This window comes from Sabethes cyaneus, chromosome 3 (genome assembly GCF_943734655.1).
Source record: "Sabethes cyaneus chromosome 3, idSabCyanKW18_F2, whole genome shotgun sequence".
Taxonomy (NCBI): Eukaryota; Metazoa; Arthropoda; class Insecta; order Diptera; family Culicidae; genus Sabethes; species Sabethes cyaneus.
This window is the reverse complement of record NC_071355.1, coordinates 156,865,782-156,886,964: the sequence shown is the minus strand read 5'-3', so window position 1 is coordinate 156,886,964 and position 21,183 is coordinate 156,865,782. Positions and strand designations below refer to the sequence as shown.

At 38.3% G+C, this 21,183-nt stretch overlaps 1 protein-coding gene across 1 annotated transcript in view; it reads right to left on the bottom strand.

Annotated features, from left to right (window-relative positions):
• Positions 1-21,183, bottom strand: part of LOC128740314 (uncharacterized) — a 465,117-nt gene that overhangs the window by 441,167 nt on the left and 2,767 nt on the right. The window lies entirely within an intron of this gene.

The window sequence follows — 21,183 nt, the reverse complement described above, 5'->3', positions numbered from 1 at the left end:
CATCGTACATCTGGCGAAAGTCGGTAGGTTATGGTTAGCCAGACACGTCGTAAGGATGCTGGACTGGTGTCCAGTTATCTTCACAAACCCCATCGGCACCAGAAACAGGGGGGATTAACGTGTAAAATGGACAGGTCGAAAGTGATTTGTAACTTCTGAGACGACTGGGAAATTGGCGACTTGTGGTTATGGCCCAAGATGGACTTGAATGGAGATGACTGCTTGAAACTCTAGGCTGCTGACGACGATAACGATCGGGCCTACTTCTACATCTGCAAGATGTTTCGATCAAAGAGCCCACGCCATCAGACCAGTAATCCTCTACGGACTCGAAACTGTAACTTTGCTTGACGGAAGACATACGTGCACTTGCCGTATTTGAACGAAAGGTATTGTGGACTATTTTTGGCTGAGTATAAACGGAAAGCGGAGAGTGAAGTATAAACCACGAACCCCAGGAACTACTTTGGGAGATTCACGATAGAAATCTGAAGAAATTCAGGAAGCTAAGGTGGGCGGGCCACGGTGCAAAAATGCCGGGCGACTGTAAAGCGAAATCTGTTCCATTCGATAGCCCCACCGGCATCAGCAATAGAGGGGCCAGCGTGCGTGCTAGTTTAGGCTCACAGCTCACTCCGAGTGTCGAGACGCTGATTGAGTACAATGGAGACAAGCTCTTAGCATGAAATAAATAGTGAGTCTTAAACTGATCCACGTTGAACATGTATACCTACATCGACCAGATATCATGCCACTCCATTATTTCCTTAAATCGTTACTCAAAGGGGTGACCCGGCTAGCTGTGAGTGCACAGACAAATTGAAAGCTAATGCAAAGATGCTTAAAATTCAGTACCTTTGAACCAAAATCCGAAGATACAGCAATTTTTTTTTTTGTAATATAATGCTTTCATCTATGTGTAGTTAATTTGAATAAATTGGTTCAAATCGCTTTGGTGCTTCTCATTGCTAAACGAAGAAGCAGCAATGATTGTTTCACGATGTCACGGTACTAGGAGTAAAAACGAACTATAAACGAAATCCATTTAATTTTTATTTTTTATGTCCCGGGAATCACATACAGTTCCCGAAGCGTACATCTTCCAAAAAGCCATAACAGACAAACGCTCTCAATCACGCTCAAATTAGCCCATATAAGGACTACGTTATGAGACTTTTTTTTAAGTTTCCACTCGTGTGCAGCACATGGAGCACAACGTAAAACCACTTTCTCTTAAATATTTCACGTTGCAGTCATTTGTCTGGCCGTTTCTTTGGGTGGATGAGACGTCTACGGGCGCGGAACAACGTTGCATGCACAGCCAAGCACACACAAACACACTCTCATTCTTGCATGCTCTTCCATGCCAACAGTCAAAGCACAAAGAAGGAAACTCCATACATACTTACAACCGGCATGTTCCATAATTCTGTTTTATGCATTGCATGGACATCTGTCATAAATGTTTCTGCACACTTCAGGCTAGTGCCCTCTCTAGGATGGTGGAGCCATTTTTTTCGGGGTACATAGTAGGTGCAGTGCTACTAGACTCCCGGCCCGGCTAGAAGCCAGCCCGCTGGCCGGCGGCACGGTACACGTTTGCAGTTAATAAGTACACACTTTGTTCTGCTAATGGTTGTACACTGTACGTGCTTCGCACAGGCACAGGCACAGGCTCACAGGCTCTTCGGGTCTGGCGTTTTGGGGTTTTGTTTTATTGCTTTGCCGTTGCAGGTTTGTTTTTATTTCTTCTCGCGTCTTTCGGATAACCGAGTCCTTTTGTGGCTTAATGTGGATGAATGTTTTATCCTAGCGTGGATAACAATGCTTTATGCGCTACCGCTGCCGATGTAGTCGTAACTCATGGCAAGATATTAAAGCCTTTACCCGGGCACAACTGAATCCGTGTATTAATGCTGAAATGTTTGCTCTATCACAGTCAGCGGCTCACAAGTATATCGCAGTGCGATGATAATTATTTTGCGGCACGAATAAAACAGCAGTGCAACAGGGCAACGATGTAGGTACGTCATCGGTGTTTTAAGCCGAGCAAACTTTGCTTCTAGTAAAAATCAGTGATGTATGATAAAAACAAAATTTTCAGAAATTTACAGAATACAGATATACATATATATACCTACTCGCTTTAAGCCGTTTGCATCTAAAAATACACAATTCTACGTTAATGGAAAAAAAACTTGAGAAAAATTTATTACTACTTCCAGTTGCGCAACAGTAGAGATCTTATTTGCACAAAACATGAATCTGCTTCTATCGAGCTAAAGCCGGATTGCTGTATAAAAACAGTTACCGAATCTTACGCCAACAATATTATATCCGAACGAATCAGGTACGGATGAAAAATTCAACATGCTTCAACTTCAATACTTTCCAACCGGCTTGCATCGGTGGTATGCTCCATCTATGCGGCTACGAATGCATATCCCTCGGTCCACGAAATCTCCGGGTGCTGTGAATAATGCATTAGATTGCCAAATTTTCCACCCCGTTTCCTCTCGGCGATGACACATTCCCTCCCAGCGGCCAGGCGGAAAAACTGGTAACAATACTTGCATACACATATGCGCCAGGGAACCTATTTCCTATTGCTCTGTTACAATTTCTAAATCCGTTCTTTTTCTATGAATTGTAAATGTGTAGCTTCGAATTTTGCATTTTACACAGCTTTCGTTTCATCGTAGACTTCAAGTCTTAAGATGCACAACCGGCAAGCGGAACAAACCCGGAACCATTTCTGTTCGTTATTTTATTCTGTTGCATTTTATTCCGAGCGAGTATGACAATGGTTTTTGGAACAGTTGCGATTCTTGCAATCCAATTATGGTTTACTTAATGAAGGTTTATAATAGAGCCTATTTCAATGTGATTAAATGCTCTGTTTGATACCATAATTGAATAATTTCAATAATGCGGATTTTTTCAAAATATTCTCGTACAGGTTTGAGTCGTACAGGATTTTACGCGGGCGTAGTTCATGGGCAAATAACCGAAAGCAATCTTTAGTAACCTGCCTCTAGCCATTCGAAGTCTCACTCTAACGCCTTCATTTACATTAATTTTATAATTGAGCTGCTGAGTGGGAACCCATCGCTGTGACGCGTGGTTTCTGTCTAAATAATGTAATTTCAGGTAGGTATAATATTTAAGCTATGAGATTTGAGCTTGTTGCTAAAAGCGTTGAAGCCAATATTCTGTTGAAGTCACTTTCAAATTCTGTTGAAGCCAAATTGACATTCTGTGCCAACGACAGAATGGCTGGAGGATATGAAAATATGCCAGTCGCGAGTGGTGTAAATTTAGAAATAGAAACTTGTAACATTGTATTCAACATAACTCAGCTCAACAAATTCTTCTACACTGTTACAGTCCCCACTGTTCATTTCCGAATTACATACTACTCTGCCTCAGGGTGGTAACCCTTGGGTGTTTCGACCCAACTAAATACATACACGATTCTGCACGATCATTGTACGCCACTGGTACCTACGTATAACTCTTAATGGTGAGTAAGTTGATTTTTACATCATATCTATACACTTATAAGCGATGAGCGCACCTGGTAAGATAAAGGGGTGTTCGAAATCAATTTGCATCATTTCCACATGGCTCTAACTTTTTACTTTTGTTGACGAAACCGCATTGCTCCGTTTATAGATGACGAAACCTCCGTAAAAGTAGACTTCTGGCAACTTCCTGGGCTCCAATTCTTCACTACACATTACTGAAGTGACATTCATTCTTGCTTCGCAATCATTCTGCCTAAGATTGATTGTATCAATTAATACCACTTATTCAGTGTCATTCGTTCTTTTTCATAAAATTGAATGTTAAATTTCATAAAAATATTCGAATCGGTTGTGCCATTGTCAATCGTAGGAAAAACATTCTAACTAAAATAAAAAGCTAAGACAGATTTGCTGCGACATCAACAGGCGTAGAAATTTTGTTTTTGTCTGCAAAATTAAACCGCTAAACGCCCATATAAAAAAAAGTTTACTTCAAGAGTTACATGCTTTCGTGTTGTTTTTCGATGATGTACTCACTGCCCCCGGTAGAACTTTTTTTCGTATCGTATTTGGCACAACTACGAAGCGCAAAACATACGCTTTGTTTTCACGTTTCCACGAAATTTATGATGTTACGAAAAGTTTCCGGTCGCTAAAAATAGCTTTCGTATGTGAATCGCGTTTGTTGAACGTAAATAACAGTTCAAGCAGGTGGTGTTGAGGTAAAAAAGCTTCGATTTTAAAGCGATACAACATTGCTTGATTACATTTGTATGTAGGTAATATATTTAATATTGAGTAATTCTCGCTGAAACGGGGCCACTTCTGACACGAGGTCTTCAAATATTAGAACTATTGCGCTTAATTGGTTGAAAATGGTTAAAAAAATAAGAATTACACTTATGATACCTCGAAATAGTGGACCCCTCGGTTGCCAAGGGGCCTAACAGGTTCAAACTAAGTTGAATTTTGAGAAAACCTTGAGATCTATATCATGTGATATTTCATAAATTTGCCATGAAACAACTAACAAATAGGCCGGTTCTGCAAAGAATAAGAAGGCTTTCAAATAGAGTAAAAAAATTTTGGCGGCCATCTTGGATTTGGTCGTCATATTAGATTTTATTAAAAAATCGCTGTTTTCACCATGAGCCCCCCAACCGATTTTCATTTTAAGACCACCATTGGAAAGCTGAGAAAAAATGCTACTGATATGCTAGAAACATTCATAAAATTAGGTGTGCAATGGCATTAACTGAATAAAACAACCAATTATTTGTAGCAAGGTTTTTTTTTATATCATTTATTTTATTTGGCTCGTTTGCGGTAGCTTAGCGGAGCCGAAAGGCTTTTATAAAAATAGTACACGAGGAGCACTGCTTACATCTATGTTAGGAGGTATGATCGATACACCCGATTTACTGGGGTTAGTAGGTATTTACAGTTTTCTTAATATAGAGGGGGAGGGGGGCTAGGAAAGGTGGATTAAGGGTTTCATTGTATTTGTATCAGTGGCGATAGTGCAGATACATTGGCAGTGTGTGGTATCCTATAGCAGTAGGGCTGTCTAACCGGTAGTACCGAAACCGGTAATACCGACCAATTTTTGGATACCGAAATACCGGTTTTGGCAAAGCAAAAAACCGGTATTTCCGGTATTTTCTAATATCTTAGTTTTTTCAAACTTCTTATTCGAAGAAGAACTAAGTTTGATGGAAGATTGTAAAACTCATAGAAAAACAACTTGGTGTTAATGATGACGAGATTCTGCGACTACTAACAATGAAGAATGTGAAATTGTGTGTCAAATAATTATAGCTCTTGAACCCGTTTAAGGCACAGTAAAGCATCTTTGCCGTAAAAAAGTTTCATTGTAAGAACTAGACGTCGCGTTTCAATTTATTTTTGAACAACTTGATATCTAAAAACCACCAAATTATTCTCAAATCTCAAAAAACGAATTTAGGAAACTAGGTCAGGGCCTAACAACGTCACTTATAAGTAAATCACTACTCAACAATGAAGTAATGAAGCTTTAGTTTCAACTGAAGCAACGCCGCTTCGTTTTAAAACTGACTTCAATCAGCCTTAATAAAACGGTTTTCACTTCATCATGTCGACCGATTTTAAAGTTTCATTTGTCAAATCAAATGTCTATCAAATATTCAGTAGAAGGACAGCAACTTTGAATGCAATTGAATTGAATTTAAGTAACATTTCCAACAATTTAGCGCTATAATTAACCTACTCAACATCGACAAATCGTGCCTGATTGTCAATCGTCGTCATTTGAAATAGTCACTAACTTCAGCTGAAGCTTGCAAACGTTTTGTTCATCAAATGAAACAAATCGCTCCATGTATAAAGCGAACGTAAGAGAAAGTCAGATTCATTTATTTGTTTCGAGGATGCCGAACCCTAGTCAGAATAGGGGAATATTTCCGCTTTTTGGGCATTCTTGCCATTAAAGGATCTGCCAGGAAAGACTATATTTTTCAAGTATTTCGAACATTTTTCAAGTATTTCGAGTAATACATTGATCAAACAAGCAGATAAAATTTCCAAGCTTTACGAATAGTGGGATTGATCATAATAGAAAAGAAAAGATATCTGTGAACGATGATGGAGAGGATGACGCTATGCAAGGGTTCTGCTCTGGGGATGCAGGAAAATTCGTAAAGAGACAATAGGAAACCGGGGTATTTAATATGCTGGAAGTTACAATACCGGGACATTTAAAAATAGTTAAAAGCGGGTTTCCCTACTATAAATCTGAAAAAAATGAAAGAAAAGTTCCTGATGCGCTCAGACCCGTTTGTCAGACTTCGATGAAAGTAGAAGTTTTTTCAATCGTTGGAAGCGCTGGCAATAAAATCTAGCAAGGGAAATAAATCACTAAGCGTATTATATCTGCCTTAATTCTACTTTGCTAAGGAACAATACTGAAACTAAAGTTTGAAAATAGAGACATTTACTGAAAAACATCGACATTTCTATTGATTCCCAATAATCTGCCAATACCGGTATTTTACCGGTACTACCGGTATTTTCTACGCCAATACCGAAATACCGGTTTTCACCAAAAGCACCCAATACCGACAGGCCTATATAGCAGTCATATTGGTGTTCTTTGGTGCTGGATAGCGTCTTACTGTCTTCGGACCATGTCTGCTCTCACCAGTACATGATATTTTTACAGTGGAGTGTGGGACGAGTGATCTGAGAATTAAACGGAGCTTTTTAAATAGTTATGTCTGCATTTTTCAGGAACTCGTATATGAGGCTCATATACTGGAGATCTCGGTTACCCAGAATATCTCGTACAGGGACGTTAGGTTGTCTTCCTCGGGCCCGAAGGGAATCAGTTAGCTTAGACCTAGCATCACAGAATTCGGAACACGACCAGACAACATGCTCGATGTCATGGAAGCCATCGCCACAAACACAGTGGTTACTATCTGGAAGCCCAATACGAAAGAGATGCGTGTTTAACGTGTAGTGATTGGACATAAGTCTAGACATCACGCGAATGAAATCTCTACTCACATTCAATCCCTTGAACCATGCTTTCGTCGATACCTTAGGAATGATGGAATGTAGCCATCGTCCCGACTCATCTATATTCCATGATGTTTGCCAACTAGTGAGCGACCTCTGACGCAACGCACTATAAAATTCGTTATAAGCAATTGGTCTATCGTAAATAATGCCATCAATCGCACCCACCTTAGCTAAAGAATCAGCCTTCTCATTACCCGGTATGGAGCAATGAGAAGGGACCCAGGCTAAGGTAACCTTAAAATTTTTATCAGTTAAAGCACTCAATAGCTCCCGTATTTTCCCCAGGAAATACGGGGAGTGCTTTACCATCTTCATCGATCGCAGAGCCTCAATGGCACTGAGGCTATCTGTGAAGATGAAGTAGTGGTCTATAGGCATAGTTTCGATAATCCCAAGGGAGTATTGAATGGCAGCAAGTTCTGCGACATACACGGAAGCAGGAGCATGGAGTTTGTAGGAGGCAGTAAAATTTTCATTAAAGACACCGAAGCCAGTGGACTCGTCGAGGTAGGATCCGTCAGTGTAGAACATCTTATCGCAACTAACACTTTTAAATTTATTGGAAAAAATTTTGGGGATCTCTTGCGATCGCAGTTGATCCGGGATACCGAAAGTTTCATCTTTCATGGTGGTGTCGAAGAATGTATTGTAGCAAGGTTTTTCTTAATATATTTTTTAGATGTACTACCGAACATTTTCAGTTCAATTACATAATACTTATATCAGTAAAGCCCATTAGCACAGCTTATTAGGGAACAAACGGTTTGGTCACATTTTGGTTACACCTAAACGATGTTAATTGAATTTGGAAAGGCAAATTTGATATAATTAAGCAAATCTGCAACTGGAATTGAAACAATAAAGTGTTGTGGTTATTATAGCATAACTATCTCTTATGAGTAGCTCTACCGAATTGGGCATGGTAGAACAAGCAGTTTATAATCGTATTTTCGAGCAATTAAACAATGGTTAATGCTAAATTACGTTTCGCAAGAATTGGATACAACGACATATTCAACTACATTTCATTACAATAATGCTTTACAGCGTAATTGCTCACGATCTGTGTTTTATATAGCTGTGTTGTATATAGCTGACCCGACAAACCTCGAATTGCCACAAATTAAACTGTGTTGTACATAAATCGTGAATCTCGGATGACCTTTGTCATAATCTCGAGTTTTGCAAGTTTCTGAGGAGTTCATGGGTGGTTTAATATACAAATTTTCCTCACAGTAAAGTAGAAAACAACTCCCCCCATTGCTTAGCCTGCTAAAATAAAGCGGATAACATTAACATATTCGCCATGATTATATAACATTTCGCCGCATACCGTTTTGCGGAACACCACTTCTCGGTTGACTATAACGCGGAATATAGAGTTTCGCGGAATACCATTTCGCGAAAAACCTTACGCGGGATGTACCATTTCACAGAAAATGTTTTCGTGGAAAGCACCATTTCGCAGGGGTTATTCTCTCCTTACTCGCTGTCGCTCGTTCGGACCCAACTGCAAGAATATAATAGAGGTCAGTAGACCTAGGAAAATAAATAAACCTAATTGATAGTTTTTGGTGATCTTGTTATTGACTAATGTTTTATGGAAGAGTCTAATATTTCTCGATTTCGATTAGTTTTTAAGTTACTCAAAAATTTCTCTTTTTTTTTTGTATAAGAGTCCTTATCCACCTACCTCTGGGGTGAGGCGACTAAAACCATCATAAAAAAAATCCTGCCTCCAAAACCCCCCACATGCCAAATTTGGTTCCATTTGATTGACTAGTTCTCGAGTTATGAGGAAATTTGTTTTTCATTTGTATAGGAGCCCCCCTCCCAAAGTGGAGAGGGGTCCTAATTCACCATAGAAAAAGTTCTTGCCTCCTGAAACCTTCACATGCCAAATTTGGTCCCAATTGATTGATTAGTTCTCGAGTTATGAGGAAATTTGTATTTCATTTGTATAGGTGACCGCTCCCACCCCCTCCCAAAGTGGGGGTCCTAATTCACCATAGAAAAAATTCTTGCCTCCAAAAACCTTCACATGCCAAATTTGGTTCCATTTGTTTGATTAGTTCTCGAGTTATGAAGAAATTTGTATTTCATTTGTATGGAAGCCCCCCCTCTTGAAGGGGAGAGGAGTCATAATTCCCCTTCTAAAGGGGGAGGGGTCCCAATTTACCATAGAAAAAATTCTTTTTTTTTTTATCAAAAACACCCGCATGTCAAATTTTGTTCCATTTGCTTGATTATTTCTCGAGTTATGCAGAAATTTGTGTTTCATTTGTATGGGAGCTCCCCCTCTTAGTTGGGGGAGGGGCTATATAGGGTTGCCAAGTCTGAAAATTACAAAAACCGGCTGGTCCGGGGTTGTGGCAACATATTAGAGGATTTGTCTGTAATGTGTAATGTGCGTTAGACAGTCGCCGATAGCATGTAACCAGCATAGAGAGAAAGAGGGAGTCGGTTGACAGTTTCCCGTGTAAATTATAATTATAATTATAATTCAATAATTATTAAAGATAGCTAGTTTATGAGTGACAACTATTTGCTTCTCGCGCTAGTGGACAATTTAATGTATATTACCGCCAGAAGCAAGGTATTATCACTGCAAAACTAGCTATCTTCAATGATCCACTGTTCAGGATTGCTAATAAATTTATCAGAGAATTTAACAAACCAAACAAAAAGTACAAATCCGGCTTCATACGTCGGAAAACCGGCCTTTTTGCCGGATTGACCGGCCACCGACTTTGCAAGTGAAAAACCGGATGGGCCGGCCAAAAACTCGAATTACGAGGAAATTTGTAGTTCATTTGGAGGCTTCTATCCCCCCCCTCCTAAAGAGGGGAGGGGTCCTAATTCATCATAGCAAAAAATTTTGCCCCGAAAAATCTTCACATGCCAAATTTGGTTCCATTTGTTTGATTAGTTCTCGAGTTAAAAAGAAATTTGTATTTCATTTGTATGGAAGCCCCCCCTCTTAAAGGGGAGAGGGGTCATAATTCTCCTCCTAAAGAGGAGAGGGGTCTCAACACACCACAGAAAAAAAATTTGCCTGCAAAAACACCCACATGCCAAAGTTTGTTCCATTTGCTTGATTAGCTCTCGAGTTATGCAGAAATTTGAGTTTCATTTGTTTGGGAGCCCCCGCTCTTAGTAGGGGGAGGGGTCTCTAACCCTCACCTTCCCTGGCCCCAAAATCCTCTACATGCAAATTTTCACGCTGATTGGTTCAGTAGTTTTCGATTCTATAAGGTTCCCGACAGACAGACAGATAGACAAACAGAAATCCATTTTTATATATAAGATTAAGTCGCCCGTTGTGATCTGACTTTTTTTTAATTAACCCTCCACACACCCCCGTTACCAAAAAGCTCACACAGAGAGCCCCCTGGTATCGGACACTTACAGACCGCAGCTAGCAGGAAAAAATTTTGCTTTGGACTTTGCTACGCTATTTTTGACAAATATTGTATTTGATTGCTTCTTGCAATGCTTTAATATTTCTGTATATTAACTTACACAATTTTCTGTTATTTTATGCTTTTTAATCAAATTTGAATATATGGGGCAAGTGGGACCTATCGCCATAATTTTGAAAATTCTCCTCCAGATTCATTTCATGTAAATTGATAGGCCTTTTTCGTAGTTAATCCTTCGAAGTGAACCAACGAAGAGTTTCTGTGCTGAAAGAATTTTGAAATAATCATAGGTATAGATAACACAGTGGAATAAACCCAAACTATGCATTTTTTAGGTCCCACTTGCCCCGGGGTAGGGTATTGTCGTTACCGTCGGGCCACTGTTATGCTCGGGCCATCACGATTTTACAGTTTTAGTAACTCATGATTTCTATGATACAACCATTGTTAAACTTCTTACTGTAATAGCTAACTCTTTACAACATTGTGAGTTTCAATCGTGTATTCAAAACACCCGTACTGAATTCAGTGACTAAATCTTACAAAAAAAGTTTTCCATGCGTAATGAACTTTTCTTCAAGAAATGATTCATGAAATGCAATTATCGAGATATATTTTGAAAATGTATGAAGTGAGTTGTGCTGCACACGAAGACTATAGAAAAATCTCTTCCAGTAAGCTGTTTGGGAAGGATAAGGTGAAATCCTAGAGAAGCGCTATTCGTAAAGGTCGGGCCACTTGAGTAGTCATGGTTGGGCCACCATAATTTTAAGCGCAATAATCGCTAGAGAATGTCAGTCATGTAAAATGTGATGAAATAAAGCAAAATTAAAACGATAAAAACCTAGATTTTTGTTGTTTTTTTTTCATTGGAGTTGTACACTTCGGAAAAGACGATTGTAGCAAAATGGATTTTACAAGATTGCCAAAATTTCGCAAAAATGCAATTAAAAATAGGGTATTCGTACCTATATGAGTCGTTGTTCACGGAATTCATTCTTTACATGTCTCTATATAGAATTTCAATACGTATGTCTTAGATTTTTTGCGGTGGCCCAACCTGCACAACATGGCCCGACTATGACCACATTTTTTGTCTTCACGTAAATGCCTATAACTTTTTTATTTTTCAAGCAATCAGTTCAAAACTTTCCGGAAATATACCTTATTCTTAGACCTTTGCAACGATCTATTTAGATTTCCAAAATTCCTTTTGAAACGAAAGTTATGGGCGAATTCCAAAACGTGGCCCAACCACGACTACACTCCCCTACCTTAATTATTGTGATATTTCCAAAATTTGCTATTAAACAAACTACAAACGACGCGGTTTTGTAAAGAGGCGAGATAGGGTTGATAAACGAAGTGAAAAAAAATCGACGGCCATCTTGGATTTGGCCGCCATGTTGAATTTTATAAAAAAAATCGCCGCTTTCGCCATGATCTCCCCAACCGATTTTAATTTCAAGGCCACCTCGGAAAGCTGAGAACAAATGCTACAAGAAACATTCATAAAATTAGGTGTGCAATGGCATTAACTGAAGGTTCACAATTTTCATATAATTATTGTGATATTTCCAAGATTTGCTATGAAACAAACTACAAACGACACGGTTTTGTAATGAGGAGAGATAGGGCTTATAAACAAAGTGAAATAAAAATTGGCGGCCATCTTGGATTAGGCCGCTATGTTGGATTTTATAAAAAAAAATCGCGGTTTTCGCCAGGATCCCCCAACCGATTTTAATTTCAAGACCACCATCGGAAAGCTAAGAAAAAATCATATAAGAAACATTCATCAAGTTAGGTATGCAATGGCATTCACTAAATAAACAAATAATTTTCTGTAGCAAGATATGCCATTATATGAGAGTTGTAAACCTTGATACAGATAAGCTGCTTGCAATGTTCCGCTAATGACTGTGAATACTCTGTGTACGCTCAACATCGACGAAGAAATGATCTCTCGAGACGCATCAACGTTAAAATCATCGACTAAATGCGGCCCAGATTGGTGGTCTTAAAATGAAAATTGGTTGGGGAGATCATGGCGAAAACGGCGATTCTTTGATAAAATCCTAGAAGGCCGCCAAAAAAAAAATTTACTCCATTTGAAAGCCCTGTTCTTCTTCTTTACAAAATCGGGCCATTTGTTAGTTGTTTCATGGCAAATTTATGAATTATCACATGATATAGATCTCAAGGTTTGCTCAAAATTCAACTTTTTTTTAGCCTGTTAGACCCCTTGGCGCACAAGGGGTCCACTATTTCGAGGTATCAAAAGTGTAATTCTTATTTTTTAACCATTGTCAACCAATTAAGCGCCAAAGTTCCAATATTTGAAGTCCTCGTGTCAGTAGTGGCCCCGTTTCAGCGAGAATTACCTGGCTGTCCTGCACTCAGTGCACCTATTTTGCTTTTTTAGGTGTAACACCTTAGCCAAAAAAAAATTCGAAAATTTTATGTGTTGGGCATTTATAGAGTAGATTATTATCCATAAGATTGCTGAACTAAGTATTGCTCTACCTTAAGTATTTACGGCGCACTCCCAGTTTACACTGGGCGATACACCCAGAGCGCTTTCTGCGCACTACCCACCCGAGCAGGAGCAAAGAGCAAAATAATATAAAAACAATATCAAACTGTGTTATAATGCTATATTTTGTTATTGAATAGATATGGAGATACATTGATAACACATTTTGCTATTGAGTAGGTATTTTAAACAGTAGTAAGTTGAGTTTAATAACTGATTTTGGTTTCATATCTTATTTTGACCTTAAAATGACATTCGATATATTTCATAAAAAAATTTTTCATTGATTAAAGAGATTTTAAATTATAAATATTTTATGAAGTGATATTTTAATATCTCATATGCTACTGCATTACACCTTAATAATACTAAAATATGTTATTCTAAACTATGAATACAATCAAGTTATTGCTTTGTTATTCAGATAACACAAGAAGTTATTCTTTTGGCCTTAAAAGAGCAAAATTTTGATATTATTTTTTGTTATTTTACCAACTATGTCAGCGAAAACAAGATCAAATTTTGATACGAGTTATTGGATTTCCATAACACATTTTGATATCATTTTGCTCTTCGCTCCTGCTCGGGCAGTGTGAAGAAAGAGTGCGCCGTAAATACTTAACATACAGCAATACTTAGTTCAGCAATCTTATGGATAATAATCGACTTTATAAAAGCCTCATACATAACATTTTCGAATTTTGTTTGGCTGAGGTGTTACAGCTAAAAAAGCAAAATAGGTGCACTGAGTGCAGGACAGCACTGATGGCCATTGTAACACGCAGTTACGGTTACTTGTTTCAAATATTAAGACAGACATTTTGATCAAACGTCTTTTACGTAGTGGAGACACTGGATAGTAGCTTTCCGAATGATGTAAGAATTATAATTTTATATCAGATAACACTATGCTTTTTCTCTGCAGCACAAAGTAGCCAATCCAATCGTTCCAGTCAATATTAAACTTTCAAAATGGTTCTTTTCGGAACCATCATAACCATCAATGAGGAGTATTATGATTTCCACTAGCAATCAATTTTCTCATAAGTGTTTTTATTAAGGTGCGTCTAGATTGGCAACTAGTAGCATGCAAGTTGTTCCTAACTGTTGCTAATGTTTCCAAGTAACTATGGCGATGTATCACAAATGTGCAGGTGGTGACAGAAACAACATTGAGCAAAAACTAGCAACATATCGCATTCCTAATATAGCCAAAAGTGCCCGTTCTAAGCGCACCTTTACATTAGCTTTGCGTAGTGGTACGTTGAACATGCGGTCGTGTCTTGTACACAACCCCTCTGATTTTTTTAACCTGCGATAGTTTTTTTCCTAATTTTTCTTTCAAAATTCCATCAATCTTAAATAGCTCTATAGGTTTGGATGGATCATTTAATTTGCTATAGAAGTTTATGCTTTTCGTTAGAAATAACGTGCAAAAATAAAACTACGTGACGTTACAGCGAACGCAGGATTTGTCACTTTTTGAACCTTCTCACATACCGTTGGATTTTTTATTTAATCAGATAACTGCAAAATTAGAAGTCTACTTTTATTATTTGTTTATCATTAGGAGCGATTAACACGGATCAAAAAGCAAAAAGGATTGACGGGAAGCGAAAATTGATTCAAAAGTCAGATATACCAATGCAAAAAATCCAAATCCACTTCCTACCCCTGAACTTACATTGACGATTTTTGTTAATCAATTGGGATTAAATTATGCTCTTTCACAGATTAAATTTGAAATACCCAAGCTGCAAACTAATTCAGTTTCACATCGAAAAGTTCTGACTTTATTATTGGCCACTTGAGTAGATGTGACAACGTTTTCTCTTCAACCATTAAACAATTTTAATTTTTATGTACTATGATACGGCTGACCTTTGAACGTGAACTGAGCCATCCCACGGCAATATTGTACCACAAGACTGCGCAACTTTGTAACTGTAATAAAGCTGATTCTGTCCACTCACCTGGAAATAGGAGAAAAAAAGAGAAACATCGAGATCAGACAGGCAGTAATTTAACACGACCGGCTGCGTTAATGTAAAACTACATTATTATTTTCCTATCAAATTGGGTTGACTAATTATGTCTTTTATATGGTATTACATTTCAGATGATAAAACAACGCCCCAGCACATTAGTTGGACTTAATTACCATAGTCACACACGGTCTCGATGAGCCATAATGGGTGCCACATTATACAAACAACTTCTGTTGGCATCCTCATTAACCTTGGCATCCCAGCACGCATTCTCGCCACCTTCTCACCATTCAAACGACGCCACATAGCGCACCAGAGCTGACTTACTAGCTGAGGTACCAACCAACCGCCGAAGCTGGCCACACCCCAAACAGCAATATCAGGAAGGAAAACATATTATCCTAATGCACGGACCGGCAGATTCTGTCCATGTACATTTTTCACTCAACTAGCAAGCGTACGACTTAATTTTTCGGACCATGACAAAAGGAAAGACCACCATAATAATGCTACTCCGAAAACTTGCTCTACTTGTAACCGTAGAAATAATCACTCGAACGCGTTCGGGGTGGTGATATTAGATTAATTCCGCTCTCCTAAATCTCGCCGTATGTACACAGTAGTCGGTCGGTCAGTTTCTTGCTTGCGCCCCGAAAAGGGGTGAACAACTGTGGAAAAACAGTTGCGGTACGGGCGGGCACGGTATGGGCACGGTTCTGAAGTTTCCTTCAACTGATGGCCCACATTTCGTGCACTTTCGTCACCTCGACCAAACCTCAAGAAGAAACGAAATAATTGGAAGTTAAGTGAGTGGAAGTAAAACGGTACTTTTCAGCGCAATTTTCTGCCAGAGCAAAACTCAGGAGGAGACCTCGCGGGAGGGGGTATTTTCGCTGGGACGGTAAAACATTTGCGTATGCAAAGCGAACCGAAGCATAGCAGTTCGAGTATGTTTCAACTTGTTTTACCGCAGGGTGTCATTTTAAAATCTTAGTTCTGATGACTACCGTTACGGGAAAAGTTTTTAACGATAAGAGCTTTGTCCATTCCGAATGTATTTTGATGGTTCGTAAACAATTCGATTCAAAATAAAGGGTGCAACAACTAAAATTTGGTCGGACAAGAATGCGTGTAACTTGACTAAATTGTATAATCACCTGTTTGCCTTATACTTTTTTTAACTTTATGGGAGCTTATCAGATTCCGTTTGACGATGGGTGAATGTTTGTCGCAGGAGCGGAGCTCTGGAGCTTTTGTTCCATATAGACAAGATGCTAAATCCGGTCAAAACAGCACGGAACAATCATGTTGCTTCAGAAAAGGCAAAAGATATTTTTCCAGACACACGTTTACATAAATTTTCTGGTGCCCGTTGCAATAAAAATATAACTTGCAAACCAAATATTTCTTAGTAAACTTCGGTTGTTTTACATATTTAAAAACGTCTACAACAATTCCCCTTTCGGTTTCCGGTTATTCCATACGCATACACCAAAAGTATAGGTGTTCAAGTATAAGTCGTCCGAATTTTGGACGTAATACTCTTCAGGTTCCAATTAAAAATTAAACCTCATCTACGGGACACGATTGCGAATCGAATTTTCAATGAGGTGATTGAACTTTTCTAAATTCATCGAAAATTAAACTGCTCTGTTATTGTTTAGAAATTAAACAGCTTCAATCAGCCGTCTTCCTTGAGAAATTATTTTTGTTTGAATTTAAGTAAGAGTTGAAACGGATTTTATTTAAGTTTGTTTTGATTTATTCCACTTTTCTTAGTAAGAATTAGTACATTCAACCGATTTATTCAGAATCAATTTTACCTACTAAATTGCAAAGCTTTCCTTCGTGTCAACGTTGATCGACCGACTAATCGAATTCGTTTAAAAGGAAAAATTGCCTCGGGACAAAATCCGACCCTGGAAGGCGGGTGTGTGTGCTGCAGCAAGGCCGAATCGCGGCTGGCGTTGTTTGTGTTTATACGGATTCATCACCCCTCGGTAAGAGCAAAGTTGATAAATTTTATGAGCAGAATGTTGTTGAAAAACTCCGCTCGAAAAATGGGTACGGGAGAAAATAACATAAAAGCAACAACCCACTCGGTTTCGCTTTCCGCTTACAGTTTTTTTTCTTTTTAATTTCTGGAAAACTGTGTAGACTTAGTGCTCCGTGAGATAAGGGCATTAGGAAGGGTTCCACTTAAAGCAACTAACGCAGAGGCCTTGGTGAAGGGGGTGTAGCACGAACGGTTGAACAAATGAACGGACAAACTAAGGCCGGGAATGCGTAAAGTGGTTAGGCTGGAAAGTTCGCATTTGTGGAAAGTGCTCCCATTGCTAGCGTGAGAAATTATGTTGAACTTCTCCTTCGGCAGCAAAGTGGAGGCCACGGGGTCGAAAGGAAGTGGAAAAATTTAGAAAGCACACCGAAATTGTGCCGAGTGGAGATTTATGGTAGGTGAAATTAAGTTTACACAGCTGAGGCTACTCGAACGGGACAAGTTGGAAATAAAGAATAAGCATGTACATAATTTTCACTCGAACGGCGTTTTCGTTCGGTAATATATTTTATAGTAATGTTGGATCATTATTCGGGCACGAGTAGGCTTTCGAAAAATTCCATTACTTTCGTGAACGTCCTTCGTCCATTTGCGTTTGTCGTCTTTTGGCCGAATTGGTACCATTTGTCAGCGTTCGGTTTGTATTCCCGAAATGTATAAGTACAGTGTTACAACTCAACCACTGCTCGGGTTTTTTGTGATTTTTTTTTGGTGCTATTCAAGCACTGGCAAATAAAGTTGAAGCATCTTTTTGTGCTCGAATTTTAGTTCCATTTTTATTCCAATTCCATAGAATGATTGATTTTGATTTGGAAGCTTTGAAATGAGTTTGTATTCAATTAATTTTCATCATCATTCATTTCATCACTTTTGCGTACAAACTAGTAATAGAAAACCTATAAATCATTAATCACTGAACCAGCACTGGCACTAGCACTACAAATTAGTAAATGGGTCAACTAGACCCTGTCTGATTTGTATGAAACATTTAACATGTCTTCAGTGCAGGAAATGATTGCTTTTCTCAGATGCCCATCGACCGTCATGACACGAGTAAAGACTCAATGCTGAAAAATAAATCAATTGCATTTGAGAAGAAGGAAAAAGGAGGAAACCAGGCGTGGAAAAGTTCAAGAGAAGAGAAATAAGAGAGAAGAATGGAAAACGATATACAAAACGAGAAAAACAAAAAGAAAGCATAGAGTGGACAGAAGTGGAGAAAAAACTGAATAGAACAGGAGAAAGAGAAAAAGAGAAAATAACAGAGTTGCAGAAACGAGAATAGAAAAAATGAAGTTAAAACGGAAAAGAAAAAAACAGAAAAGAAGAAAAACAGTGAAGGGTGAAACCGCATGCAGAGGAAAGCAGAACGAGAGAAAAATTAGTGAACACGAGACAAAATGGTAAAACCACGGGAGAGGAAACAAAAAATATGACAGAAAAGGCGGGAAAACGGGAGAAAAAAGAGGGAAATAAAACGAGAAACGTAAAACGGGCCAGAAAACAAACCAATAGGAAAAAGAAGAATTGTGTGTGTGTGTGTGTGTGTGAGTGAGAGAGAGAAGAATCAAAAAATAAAACGGAAGGGAAAACGAGAAAAAAAAGGAAATCAAGTCAAACAGGATACTAATTATGGGACAGAAAACTGGAAGATGGGACATAAAAAGGAGGAAAGAGAAACGAGCCAAAGAAGAAGGTAAACAGGGGAGAAAAAGAGGACAAACCAGGGATAAAAAAGAAAAACCGGAAAGTGAAAAAAAACGAGCTAAAAACCAAATAAATTTGACAATAAAAACGAAGCATACGGAAATACGGAACAGCTGAAGATAAAAAATGAAAAGAAACGGAGATAAGAAGATTCATTAAAGAACGAAAACTGAAAACGAAATAATGTAGGAGGAAAGAGAAAAGACGAAAACGAGAAAGAAAATAAAAGAATTTTTTACTAGTTCTTTTGTTATTTTCTTTCGGAGTAAAAATTAAAAAATATATCACAAAGACAATGAAACAAGAAAAACGGGAGAGAAAAAAATAAAAGCGATAGAAAAGAGGAAAAACGAAAAACGGATAGAACAATAAGAAAAGTAAAGCATAAACCAAATAATAGCACAGAAAAGAGATAAAACATCCGGGAGAGTAAGGCTAAAAATGTCATAATTTCAAATATAACTTAAAGTGTTTCTCTTGTGTCCATATTCAATTACAAAACAATTTTATTTCTAATTTTAAGTTGAATTAAAACTTTCATTTCAAGTCTAATTTCAACTCTGATTTCCATTCCAAAAATATGGCCATTGCAAATAATTTCAAAAGTTTTTGTCACCCGGGGGGGGGCCTCCCCCCCTTGGAAATTGGCTTGAAAAATCGAGCGGCAAAAAAATCATTTGTAGGATATGAGTTAATTTTTTTTTACATAAAATCAATTGTCTGTGAGTTCTACAGCCTAAAAAACTCGAAAAATGAGTGTAGATTTTCGCATGGAAAATTTTTGCCCTTCGGTGCCCCCCCCCCGCTTTAGTGGCCCAACACCGGAAGGACCAAAACTTTATAAAATATTTGTAATGTCCTAACTTGAAATCCTTAATTTCAAGGCCAATTTCATGTCACATTTCAACTTTAATTTTCAAATTCTGAATCGCGTTCAATTACAATATCAAGTGAAAATTTTGATTCCGATTTCATACCGAATATCAAGTAAAACTTCCAGTTATGGGTTAAATGGGTGTTATGGGTTAAATTTATGTAGCTTATATGTCTACTATGCGTAAAATATAAAATTATTATATTTATTTATTTATTTATTTATTTATTTATTTATTTATTAATTTTCTATCCATCCGACCTAATAGGTCTACATGGAGCAATGGTTGGATGGGGAAAAGCCAAGCTGAGGCCATCCTCACGTAGGCATAAAAACCCCATCATCTTCACAAAAATACATAATTACAATTCACATCACATACTACATAATAAATAAACATTAATTGTCAAGTGAGTAACTAACTTAAACTAAATACAAAAAATCATGGTCACTTATAAAATACTAGAATTAGAAATCTTTTGGAAGAATTTGTGCGATGGTTCTCCGAATTCATACATGTGCTCCACTAAAGAAAACGTTCGAATACACGCTGACATAGGTTCATTGAATCCGAAAGTTGTACGGTGCGATAGAGGTTGTAGCAGTCCAGCAGAGCGGAGAGAACGCTGAGGAGCACGGAAGTTCAACGTTGAAAGAATGTTCGTTGAATCAATTTCTCCATTCAATATTTTGGCAATAAATATGGCTTGCTGAATTTTCCTACGGCGTTCTAATGTGTCAAGCCCAATAAGGCGACAGCGATCAGGATACGGAGGCAGGTTCACGGGATCTCGCCAGGAAAGATTACGTAATGCAAGACGAATGAACCTCTTCTGCACTCGTTCAATTCGTAAATTCCAGGTTAGTTGATATGGAGTCCAGATAGGACACGCGTTTTCCAATAGAGGTCTCACCAGGGAACAGTACAAAGCCTTCAAGCAGTATGGTTCCTTGAAATCTCGTCCAATTTTCGAAATAAAGCCGAGCTGCCGAGTTGCTTTGGAGATAATAGCCGAGCGATTTAGATTAAAATTAAGTTTGGCATCGAGAATAACGCCAAGATCATTGACATGTTCAACCCTTTCAAGTGCTTGACCATCAATGTTGTATTCGAAAATAACAGGGTTAGCAATGCGATGGAAAGTCATAACCTGACATTTTGAAATACTAACGATCAGCCAGTTCTTGCAACACCAATTCACGAAAATATCCAGCAGCTTTTGCAAATTAAGACAATCTTCAATTGACCGTACAACAAGATACAATTTCAGATCGTCTGCGTACACTAACTTACAACCGTCACCCAGAAGCAAAGCGATGTCATTGAAGTACAGCGAGAAAAGCAATGGGCCCATATTGCTGCCTTGTGGTACGCCCGATTTATTTGAAAATGGGGTGGATAAACAGGAATTGAGCTGTACACGTAGAGTTCGTCCGCATAAGTAGGAACTTAACCACTCAGTAAAGTTTTGTGATGCACCAAGTCGAGAAAGTTTTCGTAAAAGTATT